This window comes from Macrosteles quadrilineatus, unplaced genomic scaffold (genome assembly GCF_028750875.1).
Source record: "Macrosteles quadrilineatus isolate MER2022 unplaced genomic scaffold, UCM_ALF_1.0 Scaffold_9__3_contigs__length_116548681, whole genome shotgun sequence".
Taxonomy (NCBI): domain Eukaryota; kingdom Metazoa; phylum Arthropoda; class Insecta; order Hemiptera; family Cicadellidae; genus Macrosteles; species Macrosteles quadrilineatus.
The window spans coordinates 76,444,665-76,453,141 of NW_026542602.1; the positions used below are offsets into that span (position 1 = coordinate 76,444,665).

At 32.5% G+C, this 8,477-nt stretch overlaps 1 protein-coding gene across 21 annotated transcripts in view; it reads right to left on the reverse strand.

Annotated features, from left to right (window-relative positions):
* The window catches only part of LOC129004258 (sodium channel protein para-like), a 136,189-nt gene extending 128,174 nt beyond the window's left edge, over positions 1 to 8,015 (reverse strand). For all 21 annotated transcript variants that reach the window (XM_054432771.1, XM_054432767.1, XM_054432769.1 and 18 more), the window contains exon 1: positions 7,809 to 8,015. The gene's annotated coding sequence lies outside the window, so the exon portion shown is untranslated. The remainder of the gene's footprint in view (positions 1 to 7,808) is intronic.
* Positions 8,016 to 8,477: the final 462 nt, after the last annotated feature.

Genomic DNA, 8,477 nt, shown 5'->3' on the forward strand with positions numbered 1-8,477 from the left:
TTAAAACTGCCGTACAATGTTCTGCTTTTAAATGTTAGGGATTTAGTTTGAAACCTATCAAATAAGATAACACTTGAGAAAAAATTATAGTGATATATACAAGAAGAAGATATTACTGGTTTGGATATAAAATAAACTAATAACTAGAGGACCATGCTGCTCCGCAGCGTTAAAATAAATATACTATCCGAGAGGTAATCAAATTTATGATTATTGATTGAGTAATGAAGTATCTTGAGCTTAACTGATTCAAACTATCAATAGCTCAAATTAAAGCCCATAATTTACTGATTATTTTGAGTCTAAAACATATAGAAGAACTGAGCAATACTGGAGCAATTGATTTTTAATCATAGAAACACCTTATGAAAAATAATTTTTATTTCGATTGTTCACCTTGCGTTTGCTTGAAACTCGTCTGTTTTGAACAACTAACAGCTTAAGAGAAAGGCGGTATTTCACTGGAGGTGCTTAGACTAAATTTATAGGATTATAACTGGTGAAATAAATCTTAAATTGAAGTAAGAATTCGAAAATAAATCAAATTATGTTTTTTGGTCGAGTAATACAGTAGTTAAATATTTGCCGATGCTTGATGTGAAAACTTGGCGTGCATGCCTTCATTTTGAGACCTCAATCTTGAAAATTGGTCGGGTAGAAGAGCCAAATGAACTCGGAAAAGAGAAACCAAATTTAACTCCCATAAGAAATACAAATTTCATTTACGTATAAGCCGAGTGGGATCATAGATAAATTTATGCCGATGCTTGATGGCAAATCTGTGCTTGCATACCTTTAATTAAATCTGTGCGTGCATACCTTTAATTTGGGACCTCAATCATGAAAATTGGTCAGGTAGAAGAGCCAAACGAACACGGCAAGGAAAACCAAAATTTCACTCTTATAAGAAATACATGGGGAGCAAATTTCGTTTACGTATAAGCTAAGTGGTGTTATAAATATATATATGCCGATGCTTGATGGCAAATATGTACGTGCATGCCTTCAATTTGAGACCTCAATCATGGAAATCCTTCAGGTTGAAGAGCCAAACGAACTCGGAAAAGAAAACACATTTTTTTTAAATATATAAGATAATAGTGTTAGGAATACTTTATTTTAAAAATAACCCCCTAATTATACGAGTAAATGAGTAACACTCATGGATAAAGAAAATTCACTAATAGTTCAATCTTGTTCACAATGGACACTTGAATGTTTGAAACTGAAAAGTTAAGTCAAATGGAACAGCGGAAAGATTATTTATGTATAAAAACAGAGAACTACTCCTTCATAAAAATTGTTTTAATCAAAGTGGCCTTTTTACTCTCAAAAATTACCATTCGTTACTTCTTTACTTCAACGATTATAATATAGAACATATTTTTAGTACTTCTAACCAAAAGGCCAACAACTTTTCTTCTGACATTAATTAGAGACACAGTATTCTATATGCATAGCACACTTGGAATAAATGTTGACTATATCTTTTAAATGACTGATGGAGGAAAATAATATTTATGTTTATTATGTTAAAAACATATAATTTTGTATAATTATATATAAAAGGTATAATTTTGTTTTAAATCTGTTATTGGTATATAAAATTACGGACTTACCCAACCTACTTGCTTGGAAATTTTAAGTACGGTTTATATAAGTTCGAAACAAGACATGACTTGAGACCATCGATATATAACTACTTATACAGTATATCGATAGTTATATATCGATGCTTTATACTGTTACTTATGCGAAACATTTTGACTCGCCATAGGCTAGCTATTAACAAGGAGTGATAAAATAGTAAAGGTCTATTTTAAATCCAATGCAGGTATTATTAAAAATACTTGATTGAAATAATTCCTCAAGATTGCTTTGAATAAGCTGTGTAGACTTATGTGTGAATTTCACATAATAAATAGCATTTCTGCACTCAGTTACAAAATGTAAGTATGTTTTGTTTTGTTCCATTTCATGTTTTCTTTTTAAACACTCATGTGAAGTAAATGTTTTTCTCTTATTTTAAGTTTTCTCTTTTTACTACTCTCACTGGAACAAAATGTTTTTTACCAAGTTCCTACCATTCCACCTCATTGGGGTAACAGTTATTAAGGATTAAATCCAAGTTTATACAGCTCGATCTGACAAAGATGGATGGATAGAAAAGTTTGTTTTGACAGGAGCAAACATAAGAACCCCTTCACAACTGATCCAGCTGTCATGATTATGCCTCTTTTTTGAGCAAAATCTGTTAGAAATCGGGTGAGTACGCATGTTTGCTTTTATTTCACCATGTATAAATTGCTTAACGAAAACTACAACTATTTTACTTTAGGTTGGCTAAAAGTTACATGTTTTATTCGGTCTAGCTTCTGTACCCGAGATTTGAAAATGAGGCGAAAAAAATAATAATGCTACAATATGTTGCAACATGTGTGTACAGTACCATGTTTCGTGGCCATCGGTCCAGCGGTGTCTGTGTTTAGCACTGCTAAATATATAACTAAATAGCTAAAAGCTAAATATATACTAACAAAAATACTTTAATACACACCAACATCCTCTTTAATACTTTTAGATCAACTAACTCAGTAACAAAACTTTTTGATAAAACAGATGGGAAACTGTTTCATATAGATGGAAAGTATAATTTAGTAGCCCCAAATCAATGTTAAAACAAAATGCGAATATCGCAAACTAAGGTAAACCCAAGAAAACGAGTATTTCAATTGATCCAAGCATTGCATTATTAATTTCTCGACTAACAGAAAAAAATGTGACACATTGTAGAGGTGCTTAGTAGCTAATCGATAAACTTGATCAGACACAAAATATTGATTGAAAACTACTTATTTGAAACATAAATCTCTAAAGCTATTTCGTTCGCAAACTTTTTTGATGGACATTTTGAAGAACTGTTTCTAAATTTACAAAATGTTGAAACCTTTAATTTGGTATAATTTATATTTATGATATTTTCATGGTTTGGGAACATGGACTAGAAAACCTGCAAACTTTTCATGAAAATCAGAATCAATTCTCAATCCTTAAATATACCTGGAACTTCTCAGAAGATATTGTTACTTTTAGGATGTTGACGTTTTTATTAGAGATATTATGTTAAAATCCAAAATCCATATAAAAGATATAAATACAATGGATTACTTGGCTTACTCAATTTGTCATCCTGCACATATTAAAAAATCCATACCAAAAAGCCTATCAAGGCCTTTGATCTGAAAACCGTGATTACCAAAATTATATTAAAAAACTCAGCAACAGAAGAGGTTAACCTAAAATTGTAATAGACAGTCAAATAAAAAGTTCAGTGAAATCTTAACACAGATATTTAAAAAAAAAGATCCAAAATTCGTCACCCAATACTTTCCTGGTCTTTACAAGGTAAATAATATTTTAAGAGTGGCACATAATATTCTTTCAAATTCACCTCTGACCCATAATTTGTTGTCCAAGCCCCCAAGACTAATATACATAAAAGCTCTTAATTTGAAAGACATTTTTTCAAAACCCAAACTGCGGGAGACTTTTTGTCCGTGTGATGGACTATATGTTTCGTCATATTGCTTCCTTATTTGAGCAAACTAACTGACAATATGAAAATAATTCTCATGTAAAAAAACCTCTAAAACGACTTTCGATATTTTTTTATTTCGATAATGCAAACAAGCAGCTGTTTAGTAAGAGTTCAATTATTTCGTCCATTTACGATTGTGTTAGTGTACATGATATCATCGATATGTCGAACTATTGACAAGAAGGGAACAATACGCTACAACCGATTAAAGCAATCAATACATACTTTTGACACATGTGATCGTTTCAAATGAAATTTACAACTGAGTTTACAGCAGCTGATTTTTTTATCACTAGGGTCTAAAAATGCTTTTCAAAACAACTAATTTACACCTACAACCAAGGCAACACCTTGCTACAACGTATGTATTGAAATGGGGGTTTTGCTGCAGAATACCGAAAAATGCATTAATTTTCTTTCGATCAACAGAATTGAAATAGCCCACTGTTTGCTGTTGCAATTTTTAAGATAAATCTAATCAATTTATGTAGTTTACAAATTATTTTTTCCTACAGTTACCTAACAATGTGCATGTTCTCTCACTGATTTGAGAAAGCAAAGTGGCCAATTCGCTCACCAGTGAGACAATGTTAACATTGTCTCACTCTAATTACTTTGTCTCACTCCAGATTTGCAACGTGAAGGCACGAAATAGTGAGCGCGTAACATGCAGGCAACGTCGTATGCGCGCGAAATACGTTGGCAGCACTGGCTGTAAATCAGCTGGTCAGCTGTTGTACTGTTGTATTTGTCACTTCACATTAAATGTTTATTAAAAGATCACTTCTGTGTAAAAATAGGTTATGTTTGTTCATGTTTCTTCACAAATGTTTTTGTTTTATGGTAACTGTAGGAAAAGTATAATGTGCAACTCGAGTTCAAAGTACAATTGCCTCACTCGAGAAACCATTCCTCACTCGCCTACGGCTCGTGAGTAAGGATTTCTCTCGAGTGAGTCAATTGCTCACTTTTCTCACTAGTTGCACAAATAACTATTGTTCAGAGTAACCCTATATAGTATGACACTGCAATGCAGACCACATCGTGCAATTGCACCACTGAATTAATAGCTTAGATACCACACAGAAGAATTATTGTATTTCTAAAAAAAAGACTCCAGCTGCTAATTTCACACCATTTTTTGTTTAATCGACTTTGACACGAAGAAGGAATACTTTTTCAGGGCAGTGGAAACGGAGTTACTAGATCAAATTGTCACTATAATACTAAGTAGGGCTACTTCGAAAGCCTTACAGTTTAGAAGTGGTACTGGTTAACCAAAATTACACGAGTAAAAACAGTTAATTTCCAGACTTTCATTTTACGACCATTAGTTTCAGAACTGACAAAAATAAGTTTTCTTTTGTTTTCATTCACACACCCACTCACACATACATACACTGTGTTTCTGGATATGTTTTGACACTATTAAGTATTAATGTATGTTCTGTGAATGTGTTAAAACTTTGTATTTTGTATATGTGTTGAAACTGTTGATGTATGTGTTGTGAATGCATGTGCTGTGAATGTGTTTACACTGTTAGCACATGTGATGTGAATGTGTTAAGACTTTGTAATTTGTATATGTGTTGTAACTGTTGATGTATGTGTTGTGAATGTATGACTTTTGAATGTATGTGCTGTGAATTAGTTGACAGTGTTAATGTATGTGCTGTGAATGAGTTGACAGTGTTAATGTATGTGCTGTGAATGTGTTGACGGAGTTAATGTATGTGCTGTGAATGTGTTGACAGAGTTAATGTATGTGCTGTGAATGAGTTGACAGTGTTAATGTATGTGCTGTGAATTTGTTGAGACTTTGAAATTTGTATATGTGCTACGAATGTGTTGAAACTGTTGATGTATGTGTTGTGAATGTATGACTTATGAATGTATGTGCTGTTAAACCTTAAAACTCTCAAAGTTTTTCATTGCTCATGAAACTGTTTTAACTGTTGGTTCTTGGGTATTATTTGATCGTGTTTCACAGTAGTTTAAAGCACTTATGGTTACTTTAGATTAACCTATTTGATTTTAGTTATGTTTAACTATACACCACGCAATTTGAAGATAATGTAGCCAAGCCCACAAAGTTATTGATTTTACAATATAATTATTGTTATTCTTATCTTCTTGTGTCAGACTGTACACATACTGTAACAATCAATGAAGTCTGATATCACTGAAAATATTATTTCAAAATGCTTTATTGTTTTGTAAGATTTTTTTGTCAAACATTATTACTCAGCCCAAAACAATAACTGATTTGCATAATTATGTTCATTACGCGCTTGAAACCATGTTTACGTACTTACTCCAGGTATATTCAATTAGAACCTCTCGTAAAATACTGTTGAACTATACTTTAGGACAGAAAATCTATGTATTGGCCAATAATCGTTAGAAATTCTCATATCTAATTATCTATTTATCGTTTGTATAATTTACTAAAAAAGCTAAAACAACTAAAGGAATAAATACCATGTGAACAAAATTTATTCATCTACTTAATAGAATTTAGGATTATAAGTAAGTATCATTGAGTAATGAAATTCTATTTTTTTTTTTCAAATATTATTTTATTACCTATACCAACAAAAATATGTCACTTCATAAAAGAACAATTACTGTACTATTTTAAGCTTTATTTATACGTATTTATTGTTAGTGTCAAATGGAATGAGAATACATTTGTAGAGCTTTGTTACTGACTAAAATAAGCTGTTTCTTGAGTTATGACCATTATTTACATTCTTTATAGGTACGGTAAGCATGTTTCTTAAAAACCTTTTTTCTCAGCTCGTATACATCGCAGGAAAATCTACGCATACTGTCACAAAGATATTTTCCTGTAGATGTGCAGAATCCCTTTATAAATTAGGATATGCTCAAAAATAAGCACAAAAATGAATTTTAAATTTTAAAAATTAACATGGGCCTTATGAGTTGCCATGCTTGTGACGAAATATAAATATAAAATCAAAACAAATGGAAGAAATTCCATTCACATGTTTTATTTACAGCGTGGTGTGAAAAGGAAGTCTATAGGCCTACATTACATAATTTTTGTCTAGTTTTCCACCACTCGGCGACCTATAGTTCATATTAATTGATAGTGGGTTGAAAATTTTGTTACAGCAATATTAATTACAGAATTTAATATTACAGGTTGATGTTGTTGCAATTAAATATATAAAAGTGTTGAGCATACGCCTCATTGTAATAACAGTTAACCAAGGCACTAGAATTAGAATAGAATTATTAGAACGATGTATGCGCGAAGTGGAAGGCGCTAGTCTGCAACCCGCATGACAGCCGAGTAGCTATATTGAGGTGAGCGCCTGGCCGACCAGAGCAAACACACTAGCTTATTGTACAGAAAACCCCTGCATCTAGGAAAACTAAAATAGTTTATTCCTTTCAATATTTGATTTTGTTTATCTTTAATATTTACGTCTACGTTTCTACATAATGTGTTTTTCAGTTTTAACATAATATTAAGTGTTTTGTTTGTTTGTGAATAATAATACATTGATTCTAATTTTAAAAACTGCTATTAAAAGGAAATGTTAAGTGATTTATATTTTCAGATTATTTAGATTTGCAGAGTAAAAATTGTATTTTGTTACGACTAAATTACTATTTATAAGTTAATAAAAATTAGCCTATATTATGTGAATTACACTAGATGAAACTGATTTGAGATCAAGATTGATATATCCTACAAAAATTACAGGGTTTCTACTTAAAAGGTGTATTGCATCATTACGTGATTAGTATAATAGAAGGTTTACAAATATGTACAGTATTTACGTTATGAATCTTGTAACTGTGCGTAGAACAGGTTACGGTTTAAAATTGTTTATAGTTTATGTTTGAAATTCGTAATAATTAAGAATAAACACTTAAATTTTACAAAGCTGCTTTTAAATATTCGAAGTAAAATTTGTGAGGTACACAATAACAACAATAATATTACTCTTTTATTAAATCGTAAATATGTTTACTCCTACTTTCGTTTTCACCATCGTACCGTAATAGCTTTGTCATTAACAGCCTCAAAAATTACAAATTGTCTTTAAAGTCATATAAAGTCTCAGTTAAACTCTAAATTTACTGTAGTGCCACACAAGCCCACTTTAACACTATAGTGTAATGTACAAGCTAGGTGTTGCAAGCCGTGGGCCAGTGAAATATCGATGTAGCTCACCTTACAGCGGCCCTCTCCTATCCCTTGGTGTTCCTGGTCGATCCTCTAGTGCTGGTACGTCCACCCGTAGCATCACACGACCGACCGACTCTTCGTGTCACGCCAACGCCCACAACTACAAATCAAAACGGTTAAACTAGTAAAAAAGAAAACTGCACTAAAGAAAGAGTGTGCTCTGTCGGTGCTGGTGGCCCGGTCCTATGGGCTGCTACCACTGCGTCAAGGCAGCGCCGACACCCTGCAGCGGCGAGCGGCAGAACTACACGAGGGTCGATAGCAGGTCCGAACACGCCCGAGCATGCCCGGACGTGCACGAACTCGCTTGCCTGGACCTTACGCCCTCAGTCGAACGATGCGTGACACGAGCGAGTCGCGTGATGTGACGTTTCCACCATTAAACGTCTTTTTCGCTTGGCAAACTTTTTCCACGAGTTGTATGAGAAAGAAAACAAATAAAAATCTGGAATGATAAAAGAGGTTGGAATAAAAACTCTTTTGCATTCAGTTTTGGTTTTGAAACTTCGTTTTTCCGCGAGTAGTACTATCGAAATAGAATATAATTTATTTATTGATTAGATGTTTATGTTATATTTATTGAGGGACTAAAATAGGATAATATAATAGGCTAACAAAACTTATCTAGAACGTAGTAAATAAATAACAATGTAT